General features: G+C 44.2%; 1 protein-coding gene across 5 annotated transcripts in view; it reads right to left on the bottom strand.

The window, feature by feature from the left end:
* Positions 1 to 13,047, bottom strand: part of SIK3 (SIK family kinase 3) — a 155,836-nt gene that overhangs the window by 48,189 nt on the left and 94,600 nt on the right. The window lies entirely within an intron of this gene.

The following is a 13,047-nucleotide window of genomic DNA, read 5'->3' as shown; positions in this document are numbered from 1 at the left end:
AGATGTCCCTTAGGACTTGCCAGACTGGACATTTTATCGACAGGATACTGGTGACTAAATCCTTTGACACAAAAGGAAGAAAAGGAATACAACTCCATAAGGCCAGTCCAGACGTATTTCATTTTTGCAACGCTTTCTGAAGCGACAAACATTTAAAATGTGTCCCAAGGAATTTGCGGCACTTTGCCTTACAGGCTGGCTCAGATTTGTAGGTGTTCTCATTGGTGACACACACATTTTTATACATCTTCACTAGAGTCATGAAGTGAGACTTTCTGAGTAACTCTTTCTTTATTGCAAAATTCAGGTAAATACTGCTCCTGGAAAAAGTGTCGGTACTTAGACATTTTATCAGACTATAACCTTAATCTTTTTGAAGGGTGTCATTTAAATTACAACACTCGCTGAAGCTGGACTCGTTTCTGGCACTGTCCTATCCAAGGATTGACCCAATTTAACCCTATTTTGCCAATAAGATCAGAAAGGGAGGTGTCAACTGCAAGCAAAGCAATGCCAATATACTTTCCATTTTAAAATCTTTAAAACAAGGATAATGCTTTCAAAACACATGATTTGCCCCAACCAGGAGGGAGCATTTCAAGAGCTGAAATACAAACCCAAATCCACAGGTGCAGTCAAGTATCCTGATGCTTCAAACGCAGAGGAAAGGTGGACAATGAGATGGGAAAAGCAGTGAGATTATAGTATGCAATTAAGACTGTCCAGTGCAGCTGTAACCTACATACCCATGTGTGGTTAACTGTCCCATGCGGGGTACCTAGCTCAATTCACAGAGAAAGAAGAAGTGCCCACTACAGCCTAAGCTGAGAATCAGCTGGCTTTTAGCTCAAGCTGTAGAGGCACCTGCACAAAGGACCAAAGGTCCCAGGTTTGAGTCTGCCTGTGGGCAGTTACACAAGCATCTCTCAAGAGTGGGAGAGTGATTTCCTTGAGGTTGTACTAAGCAAAGCAGCATTCAAAATCTCCCTCTCCCATTTTATAACAGCAGCAGTTCTCAGTCTGCGACCCATGGATCAGTCCATGCCCACAGAACACTTGGGGACAGTCTGAACAACTGACATGTCATACTGTACAGGCTCCAGGTTATCGCTTCTATCTTCTACTACACGGAGTCCGTGCTCATCTAAGTAACTGGGGACACACACAGGAAACAAGAGCCAGAGTCACCATCAAAGTTAATGGAAATAACTAGGCTGTTCCCTTTGCTTTGTAAAGGACCTAGGTAGGGCATGGATTTGCAAATGGAGCAGGAAGAGTTTCTCACAAGACCGTTAGGCAGGGACCATGCTACAGACAAGCAGGAGGAATCCTGGTTTTAAGACACTAGAGAGCACACTCAGCCAATATCCCAGTATTTCCAAGTGGCCATGTTTCCCTTACAAAGGGGAAGAGGGGAGCTCCATACAAAACTCTATACCATTATCCTCATCTGGGCCCATTATCTACAGTAGATTACAGCAGTAGCAATAATCCTAAAGCTGAGCAAACTACAGCCCACATTCAGCCCATCACAGGTTCTAATCCAGCCCTCAAGCCCCAGTTTCACCAGGGACTGGTGCTGGGGGCTTGCCCTGCTCAGCCAGAAGGCAGCATCGGGGACTTCCCCAATTACGCTGACACCAGACCTTGAGCCATTGTAAACAAGGATGGTCAGCTGCATTGTTCACATTAATCAGAGGTACACGTAGTTTAATTATTGTACTTCATTGCTATGATGGTTTATTTATAAGAATAAGTATGGTTTTCATGGTTATTTCCACTTAAATATATTTATAGTAAGTTAAGTTTGTTTCAATTGCTGTTCTATAGAGTTACATCAACTAATAACTACATTGTTCAACTGTGGCTTCCTTTGATGCTAAAACAGTTTGAATGTTATTTGGTTATTGGTCAAATGGCAAACACACTGATGATTCAACAAAGCTAACAACAGACTAAAGAATTCAGCAACAAAACACAAAAACTACCAGAAGTCTATGCAGTGCAGTACAGTCCTTGATTTAACAGACTAATAGTGGTGAATGGGTGTCCGTTAATGCCCGAAGTTTGTTGTATCCGAATGGTTCTACTGTACGACGATGCTCTGACCTTCCCAGCCCATCACTCACTCCTGTTGCCAGCCCTCCCCTTCCCTTCCCTTCCCATCTCCTGCCCCATTCCTCCCCTCACACCTCCATCTCCCTCTCCCAATTGCCAGGAGAGGAGCTGAATGACGGCCTGGCTCCTTCCACCTCCTGCAGCTCTCAGCACTGCGGCTCCTCCGGCTCCTGGCACTGAGCCACCTGCGTGAAGGTAGAGCCTGGCCACCCCCAAAATGCCAGCGGGCAGCAGCCTCTGACACCATGGCTGATGCTCGGCGCCACAGCAGATGGCAGCGGCCGGGCGCCCACAAGCTCCACGCACACAGGGGGAGGAGAGCTCTTGCACCCCACTGCACCCTTCTGGTTCCTCTGGCCCCAGTAGCCCTAGCAGCTCTTTGAGCCCCGGCAGCGGCTGCAGTGAGTCTCCAGCATTTAGGTGGTGGGGAGAGGCGGGGGGCTGGCAGACAGTGTCCATTATTTCCAAAGTCCAATATATCAGGGTCCATTAAATCGCAGGTTTACTGTACGCTGAAAAGTTTTCACTAACACACACAGGGTGTTCAGACAGGAGCAGGGCTGTATGATAAAAATCAAAAGGATCAGAGAGGTAATTTTCTAACAGCAGATTGTTCAACCGAACTATTTTAATAGTGTTGACTTTGAAACAAGTTTGTGCTGTCCCTGTTTGAATATGAATTGCTAATTTCATGAGCTTTCACAGCCCGCCATACAAATTCCATGCCCAGATTTGGACCGTTAGTCCACCCCTGATTACGCAATAGTGCATCTATTTCATGTGGTTTATGGATTCTCATCCGATTTACAAATCTGGATGACAGCCACTGAGACACAGAAAAGCCACTGTAAATGAATCATGTTAAGTGGACATGGAGTTCATGGCACCTATCAAAAATCAGCTGTTGCCTCAAATTGTGAGTCATCTGAACTGTCCATTCATCAGCTGGACCTCAGCTTCAAGGTTGTAACTTTCTTGGTTCAAAGCAGTAAGACAGACAGACAAAGGACATGCCCATTATCCTTCCATCACAGTGGGGCTAAAAAACAAAGCCAGATTAACCAAGAACCAAACAAAACCCACACCCATTACTTTTTCTTCTTACTCCTATCTCTATAGGCTGCAGAGAACACACAATTGTTAGCGCAGAGGAGTTCAGAAAGTGAGTGCGACAGGCTACTGGAACACTTTTCAGTCCCTCACCCCCAGGACAAAGGCAAAGGCACTGACGGGACCAGGAGGCCAGAATCGCACCATCTTCGAAGACAAACAGAGCCCTCGTAATGATGCTCTGTGAATGTACACTGCCAAGAAATGAACACTCAGCATCACATCCTTCCGCATTTTGAGAAGCCGTTTATTTTAAGTGGGCTGATTTGACCTCACAAAGCCCCAAGCCCAAGCCTTGATTGCTTCAGGATATTTTACTTCATAAACTGCATTAATTAGAGAGCTTGAAAGAGATGTCCATTCTGGAGAATAAAAACCAACCACTTTAGAAGGTTTCCCATCAGGTGGCTGCTTTGCCAAACCACCCATTCATTAAAATACCAGAGACAAAATTGTCTTGCAATAAATACTAATTACAAAGATACATCAAAGTACTTTTGCTCGCTTCTGATGAAGAGCAATTCATTTCTTTGGGGGCTGATTTCTAATGCAGTTGGACAGAGCATGATTAATTCCCTCTCCCCTTAAAACCTTGCCAATTAAGCTTCATTTATTCCCACAGCCCATTATGTAAGTCAGCACATCTGCAGCGAGTCTTTGAACAGGCGAGGTCCCCAGTTATGAGATGACCCTTCAAATATCTCCTTCCAAGCGCAGTGCCTATGACCACAAGTGGTCCAAGCAGATCCCCTTAGGCATTGTGCTTCACAGTGGGTCCATTACTCATGTGAGTTGTCGCAATGAACCAGGCTCCATTTGTCAGTGTAAGCACTTCCAGAGATTTCAACAAGCTATGAATCATGTCCCAAGCAAATCACGGCACTCCTGTGAGTCAGTCATTGCACGACTGGGAATATCATTTGCAAATGTAGCGAACACACCAGATAATGCAAAACTCCCAATTCTGGTCTCTAGGTGCTAAAAATCCACATGTGCATTTTAAAAGGGTTTTCGAGCATCAGTTCTGAAGGCAAGCCATCAGCTCAGTAAGGAATACTTCTGAAAGGTTCCCATGAGTATGTTTAGCTCTATCCTGCTTCAAATACAAGGAAGGATGAAAACATGCAAGAATAAAAACTGTACCCGGGTCATTGTTACAATCACATTTCACAACTCAAAGCAATTGCCATGTCAGGACTTTTGTTTGTTCAGATTTCTGCTCTTCTGATCCAGTTCTGAGACATGTAATCAGTCTGAACTATTTCAACCAGGTAACACCACTGATAAGCAGACCGGAGGGATGACACCACTCATAATTGAAGACCGCAGTACATGTCAGCAGATTTTGAGAGGGAGTCTGGGAGGCAGTACCCTATCACCACATACTCACCTGACAACTGCTATTTGCATTGTTTGTTTTTCAGCTTGCTGAAGCTCCATTTCTCAGAACTCTGCCCTAACATACATATTTACATATACATTTTGGTTTAATGAACTCTTCAGAGTTAGAGTCTGAAATGCAACTCTCCCAGACTTGTCTGCACATACAGCACTGTCTCCTCTTTCCGGGTGTACTGCTCGATTAGACTGCAAAAAGATGTGAATTGGACTGCTAATGAACAAAGCCAGAGTGGGGAGCCCACCCCTGAGCTTTGCACGTAGGCAGTGGTGTTGCAGAAATGTTGACATTTCTGTACAGGCTCTAGGAGGATAAAAACAATGAAGCTGCAGAATACTTCACATACCACTGAAGGCAACTGCATTCTGAAATTACCCATTTGCAGATTAAAGTGAAGCACAGTTCTTAGGCAAGGCAGGTCACAGACGGCCTGATTGTTGAACTGGAGGCCCAACCATCTCAGTCGCAAGTGCATCACATCCAGAAGCATGGGCCCTTGCTGCTGAGCTCCAGGCATTCAATGCTACCCTCAAATGGCGTCTGAATAGAAAGGCATGTGCGACACCACTTCAAGTTTTTTTCTAAAAGCATCAGTCAACACCTCCCTAGAGCTAATATCTTGACCCTGCTGACAAACAGAAACAGGATCAGACCCAAAAGGGAAAAGCCATAAGGCACAGGACTGGTACTCAGCAGATTCCACCTCTGGTTCAGCAACACTCTCCTTGTACATGACATAAGTAAACAACTTCCCCATCTGTATCATGAGGGTAATACTGATTTATCACACAGAAGATATGTCAAGCCTAAACAAGGTCTGTAAAATCCTGGGAGTCCCTATAATAAGAGCCTGACCTTCTAGACAAACCCTTTCAGTGATATTTTCATTTGTGTTACCGTAGCATGTAAGGGTTCCCTTTTGCTAGATGATGTACACATAATGAGTGTCTCTGCCCCAAATCTCCACAGACCAGGCAGACACAGGACTGGCAGGGAGACAAAAAATCACACAAGTCAAGTGACTTGCACACAGTCACATGGCAGTTGGGCTCATTTTGTGACCCTGGCACCAAAGACTCCTCACTCCCAGTCCAACACCCTGCTGGTGCTGCCTCACTTTTTTCCTATAATGTACAACCACTACACTGACTCTACCAATGTAAAGGTTGCTTTTATTTTTGGCATGTGTTCCTCTAACATCAGCTAAATGTCTTTCACTTATGATGGGGCTGGAAACACTCTCTGCCTGCACACTCTTCTCCCCAGGTTTCTCATTCTGCGCACTAGACAGCACTTTTGAGTTGTTCGTTTCATCCTTCCCCTACACAGCCAGTACATTTCCTGTTTTGCAGTTGGTCTGAGTATGATTCCACTGGCAGGCAGGCTCATGAACAGGTGGGATCTTTTAAACCCACCTTTTCAAACCAAACTGATGCCAAGTGGCTCGTACATTTAAACATCTTCATTGCTTTTTTTGAAACATGAACAAGCTACCCTTCTAACCTGCCCTCACTCTCACTGGCCTTTTTCAATTTCCAGAGCAAAAGGCTGGGAATATTCTACAAGAATTCCAAGTCCATCAGAACTTGGGCATTGGGATTCCTTCCTCTAGACGCTCCTTCTGCACATTGGTTCCCTCCAGTGACGAGGTTCCCTTTTCTGCCCTTCTGCTTTTCAGGGCATTCCACACTCTGCTGAAGGGCGACCAGGTTTTCTGCCTTTTTATAGCCAGTATGCTCATTTTAAGACATTCTGCCTTTGCAGCTGACATAAGAGACGCCCTCATGATTGTGCTACTAGAGCTGCTAACTCAGGTGTATTTTAAGTTGCTTCCATTTCCAGGACATTCCAGTGTCTTTCAATCAATAGGCAAGAAAATGCTTCAATGACATTTTTAGCTTAACAATGTAATTGTCACCAGTCATGGTTCCCCTATATGGGGTTCTACAAAGCAGACTGACTAATTCTGTATTGGTGGGAAAAGGCCAATGGAGGGGCATTCTGAATCAGTGCAGAAGATAACAAAAAGAGAAGCAGAGGCAATCTAGATGCCAAATTATGTTTAAACTCAAATCAATTGGGGTACAGTCAACAAAGTGGAGAACAGTCACCAGAAAAAGTTGTTTTGGAAGAAATGACTGTCTGGGTTTGCATCATATATCTCTGTAAACTCATACCATTACCTCTGTATATTAAGTACTATCTTTATTCAACTGACTTTGTGGGTAAACAATTTTTATATTTATGACATAAGAGAATTTTGAATGAAAAGACAGTGCATTAGGACATGACCCCCTGCGTTACGTAATCCATTTTCCGTTTCAAGCCTCTGTAAGCCCAGACTTTGGAGGACAAATTCTTAGGCTGTTTGGTTATATCTTGGGCAATCGTCTGGTGCAATTTCTGTTTACTGTTGGGTGTTCCAGCTTGAAATAATGAATTCTTTGATCCAACATGCTGGCTTCTTGACTGAACACATACCCTTTCCTCTTTTCTGTCATACAGTCCCTTTCTGACTACTTCTCTATTCATGTCAGTTTGCCTTGTATGCTTAACAATGCCATCTGGACGTTTTGTTTTTCAGTCCTTATTATTTTCTCTTTCTGCTACAGGTCGCTTCCTCTTTATTTCTTGTCAGTTTCCCTTTCACTGCTGTTTGTCTTTTGTTATACTTTGTTGCCTTTGCATTTCATTCTCCCGTTAGCTTGCTAGGTTTTTCTGTTTTTCTAATAATTCATTAGATTAATTAGATTCTTCAGTTCTTTTTGTTCTCAGTTAACTGTACTGCTCTTCCCCTCAGTTCTCCTCTCTCCCCCTTATAGCACTCTCTCATCTCCTTCTAGATGCTGTCCCTTCTAGTCCAACACCTGTCTTGCTTGTCCTTGAACTGGACTTGCTCCCTTTCAGTTCTGTTCCTGGCAGCCTGTGGCCCTCTCCTCTGGCTCCTTACTTTTCCTCATCCCTTCTCTGCTGATGCCATGCTGCCTGACTAGCTTCTGGCTTTCCTCCAGGCTCCACCAACTGCTTCCACTCCTGCGCTGCCTGTTTGCAGCTGCGCTGGTTGCGGAGGGTGGGGAGGAGAGACAAGAAGACATTCTGCCACCTACGCTCTGCCAATGATTTTCTCCCCCAGCCCTTGCCTCCGCCCCATGGCCAAAACAGCCCAAAGCTCAAACTAATCCTGACCTGCGCTGCACAGAAACCCTTGGAAATTTCCAGGCACACCTTGTCCCCACTCAGAGCAGCTGTTTCAGGCTCCTTTTTAAAAAAAAAATTCTAAACCAACGTCAACGGCTTCTGAGCCACCAAAGTGCATTGCTCCCATTGTGTGTTTAGCACACCAGCCTCCTGTACAAGAGGAGCATTCATGAGCACTGGTGAATTGAGCGAACATGTGCAGCATCCTCCTGCGACAGACTGGGTCACTGTTCTGTGTGCAGACTGCAGGCTCATCCCAAGGAGGGAGTAGGCTGGATGGGCAGATAGGTCCAGACAGGTTCTGGACTGACAGCAGTTCACCCAGAAGAACTGGAGATTTGTGTGTCCCAGGGGAAATGACCATCCTTCCCCTGAGCCAACACATCTCTGTATGCTGGTGCTTATTAAACAAGAACCCATTCGCCTTCAATCACGGCCCTAGAGTGTCGGTTTTTTATTTAATTCTATATTTCTCAATAATCTCATTCGTCTCCTACATGATTTCTCTACTCACAGTATCCAATTTGTCATAATGACCAATTAGAAACAAAATGTGCTCAGACAAATGTAGCTAATTCCAGCCTTGTGATCATTCTGAATGAGTGTAGCTGTCTGGATCCAAAAAAATCCCTTCTGGGTGGGGGGGTCACAAAAATGTTTTGATAAAAACATTGAAGAGTAATCATCATTTACAGAGAGAAAGCCTATTAACAGGCACACAAGCACTGACAAAAAGTACACAGACAACTGCAAAAATCAGACAGTCCCAAGGTATGCTGCTGTATCATCCACCTATCTTACTTCAACAAATAAGATGATGATGAGGTCCGGACCCCCGGGATTTGGGTTTTAGTTCTGGTTCTGCTGATGACCTACTGAGAGACTGGGAAAGTCTGGCCTCTGTGCTTTAGCGTCTCCAGAGCAGATAATGACATCCCCCAGCCTGAGGAAGTGCTTTGGAGATCTACTGCTGGCAAGCCCTGCACAAGAGCTAGACATTGTTATTACTAAATGTTCTTGGAAGTAAAGAATCATGTGAATTATTTTAAGCTTATCTCACAGCTTCATTTTTGTAACTGAGGGTCACTGAGATTTTGATTTGTTAATATCAGTGAGTAAACTGCTGAAAGGGAAACATGCCGTTAGCCTATTTTTGGTTTGACCTCTCAGATCAAGGGATGCTTTGAAGACAGGTGAAGCAAAAGTGTGACCTACCTTTAAGAGGTTCGTTTATTTGTTCACATTGTGAAACTCTCTCCTTGTGTGCACACAGAACACGTACAGGGCACAAGCACAACAAGGTGCTCTGCAGGGCTTGGACGGTACAACAGCTCTCCATCATTTCTGTACACAGCTCTGCTTGGCTGGTTCCATTCTGGAAATGATTTATCCCCTCCATCTCAAATGAGTCAGACCTCATTTACATGCAGGCCATTTGGAGAGTTTCCCAGCACAGATGGAGCCTGTTTAATGAAGCTCAGGTAGACAGGTACAGTACCTCTGGCTGAGGATAGCCAGGACTACTGTTCAGAAAAAAATAAAGGGATGAAAAGCTAAGTTTTGAAGTCTGACTTTCATGAATACTGACACTCTTTACAACTACACCCGACTACACAAACACAGGGCCCTTTCCCAGGTGAAGAACTGCACCTTGTGCCCATTTGGTGTCAAATGTGATGTTTTTAAACATTTCTGAAAGTCTGTTTGCAGACTTCAGAATCACATCGTCACTTTGCACACAGAAATGCCTATAGGAGGCATTTTTGTTACATAATATGTCAGGAATTGCACCGTACTTTATATAGAGCAAGGTTTCTCATCCTTAACGTTTTCTGAATTCAAAACACTCAGGTTGCGCGCGTGCACACACACACACACACACCCTTATTTGATTGTTCAATGCAATGGTTTCACTTTAAAATTTAGTGCAAATAGCCACAAATATTCAGAAAGCATCATACAAGCAACCAAAAAAATCTCATAAGATGGAAATTTAATGCAGTGGAGATTGTTCCTTCTGTTCCATAACACAGTAGATAATGATTCATGAGGAGGCCGTTCCATCAAAGCATGCTGTACCGTGCTAATTATTTTTGTCATTTTATGTGCATGGACAAACATTCCACTCAGACGCTGTAGGAAGGGAAGTGCAACTCTTGAAATGAAGGTAGGACTGCAAGCATGCAGCCTATTCCAAGCCTGCTCCCCATGTTCTGGCTCTGTTACCAGTGGAAATTAAAAGCCACCTTAAACAATGAATAAGTGAAACCCTTCCCCTTCACCCTTAAACACCTTGTTTTTATAGTACCTGCACTGTAACAGGTCTACACCGCAAAGTTATTTCAAAATAGCAGGCGCTATCTCAAAGTAACTATCCGAGCATCTACAAAATGCAACTGCTACTTCAAAATAATTTCAAAACAGTGATTGCCTTATTTGGAAACAGATAAACCTCATGCCACAAGGAATAACGCCTATTTCAAAACAGTAGCCTATTTCAAAATAGAGAGGAAGCCGTGCTAGCCTATACACTATCAAAACAAAAAGCAGTCAAGTAGCACTTTAAAGACTAGCAAAATAGTTTCTTAGGTGAGCTTGCATGGGACAGACCCACTTCTTCAGACCATAGCCAGACCAGAACCTAATAAACTATTTTGCTAGTCTTTAAAGTGCTACTTGACTGCTTTTTGTTTTGATATTTCAAAATAGGAATAGGGAATACAGCCTGGTTTTGAAGTAAGCCATAGTGCACCCAATGGCTCTACTTCAAAATAGCCTCTATTGTATATAGACGATCTATGCTGAAATGCAGTGTGTGCGTGTAGCTGCGCTATTTTGAAATAAACTATTCCACAATACCCTCTTCTGGAATAGCTTATTAAGGAATAATGCTGCTGTGTAGACATAGCCTAAAGGAATAGGAGGAAGTTATTACAGGTATCGTGAGAAGCAAGAGTCCTCCAAAGATGTTCCCAGTAAATCCAGTGAGTCCCATGAATGTCAGATACTTGAATGAATGGAAACCTAAATAGCAAATTTTGCAAACAAAACGATGTCCCTTACCCCTTCCGATCTCCAACCTCTCAATGACCCAAAGCACAGAGCATAAAGGGATTGTAAGGCAGTCGGCAGCACAGTTAGACTGGTTCTTTTGACAAATGAAGATGTGAGATTCTCTTCAGTGTTGTAGATGATAATGACTGCAAGAAAAGATTATTTTCCAAAACGCCTTCTCTTTGGCTTCCCCTTCCCTCCAATAAATCGCTTCCCATGTAAGAACAAAAAGCCTTACTTGCTATTCAGGAAACGTTGCTAGGATTCTGGATTCACTCTCTTAGATATAAAAATGGGAATTAATGAACCTTGTGCCAAGTTTGAAAACTTCCAGAACCTGCTAGACAGAGTAAAAACTGACATCTCCCTTCCAGGATGGCTGCAAGTAAGGGTAAAATATGGGCCAATGTACTGTAAATTAGCCATTTTAATTACCTAAACTACTGGTTGAACCACGTTAATCTGGCACTCTCGGGTCTGGAAACATCCATGGTACAGCATGATTTTGGTTAGCTAGATGTGCCCTTACCATGGGTGTTGCCAAGCTTCCCAAGGTCTCAGAGTTTGTTTACAGCCACTGGCCCTGACCCTCTGTGTTGTGTTGTTATTTAGCTCTAACTTACTCCTGAACGTCTGCTAAGAGTGTAGTAAACAGTGGAAGTGCTGGTAATGCTGATAGAAAATATTGATCTCCCATCATCGGGTGAATTCTCTGGTTTGGCACCAATCAGGTCCTGGAGGTGCTAGACTAGAGAGTTTCAACCTGCACAGCAAAATATTTCCAAAAGCAATTAGATTTTTGTTTTCTATTCAGACAGAGCAATTTTGTAGCTAACAGCATTCATTCCAAATCTGTGGCTGCATCTACACTATGAGATAAACTTAAAATTTATTACTATCGATTTCATAACTCTGGAATTTATAAATTCGATTTTGACTAGTTTCACCTCCCCACATGTTCCTCACAAAGCCGACTTATTGCTGCCACACTCAACTGGCAAACATCGACTGCTGCAGTAGTACATTATGGGAACCTATCCCACAGTCCCCTCATCTTCATAGCATTCTGGGTATGCGCACTGGTCTTTGAGATCATCTTCTCACATTGCATTTTTCTCATTCCCCTCCTGTGTCAAGCAAACGTCCATTTTCCCCCATCAGAAGGAAGAAGAAGCAGGGAGTCCACAGAGATGACAAAAAAGTTAACCAATATTTCTTCTGTAACTGAATTCTCAAGGATCTTATCAAAAGCAGCAAACATGTGTCTTCTCAACTGGCCATCCACTGACTGTCCCCACCCCCCACTCCTTGATTGCAGCTGATCCCTGAAAATAATGGAAACAGGAATCTCAATTGGATCTCCACCCTGTGCTGTCGGGGGAGGGGGGGGTGTCAAAGCATGAAGAGGGAGAGGAAAAGTTAGGAAAAAGATTTTATAAGTGAAATATCCAAGATTTTTCAAAAAACAACAGGTATCTGCAATGGGCAGCGATCCCCTGAAAATATTTTGGGGGCGGGGGGCTACCACTGTGGTCTGAGGCTTCAGAGCCAGTTGAAATCTTCCACCGCCCATGAAAAAAATCTTAGCTGCCGGGGGAAAGACATGGAGCCACACGGGTCCATTGATGGGGTGTGGGGGGTTTCAGCGGGGACCAGTTGAAGTAGCCCCCCATGTGCCAGGCAGGCCTCAAATGTATATTTAGGGTGGAGGTCAGCTGAAGTAATCCCCCCCGTATATCTTAGCTGCCAGGGGACACTTCCCGCTGGCAGCTGCAAGTGCCCAAATTCTTTCCCGCCCTTGGAACCCTAAACACGAGCAAGCTAGGACATGGTGCTGCCTGGTAGCATGGTCAGCACCGAACAGCAGGCGCATCCTTTTATTTGGTTGGGGGTTACCCATGTGATATGGCTGATTGTGGGAAAGATCCCAACTGCGTGGTGCCTGTGGAGGACGGAGGGGCGTTCACACACAAATGTAAACCGCGGAGGGGTTTCTCGGCCTCTTATGCAAGCACAATCCCCACAAGAGCCTTGCTGCCCCGTTTTGCAGCGGGGCAGCAGCTGGCACCAGGCAGCGCTGAAAAATATACTAAGTGTAGAGACGGGGCAGTTTGTAATGTAGATGTGCTCACAGCGCTAAGAAGACAGACATTTCTCAGGTTCTCACA

The sequence above is a fragment of the Carettochelys insculpta genome, chromosome 25, assembly GCF_033958435.1.
Source record: "Carettochelys insculpta isolate YL-2023 chromosome 25, ASM3395843v1, whole genome shotgun sequence".
NCBI lineage: Eukaryota > Metazoa > Chordata > Testudines > Carettochelyidae > Carettochelys > Carettochelys insculpta.
The sequence above is the reverse complement of the archived record's forward strand: the minus strand, read 5'-3'. Positions and strand labels throughout refer to the sequence as shown.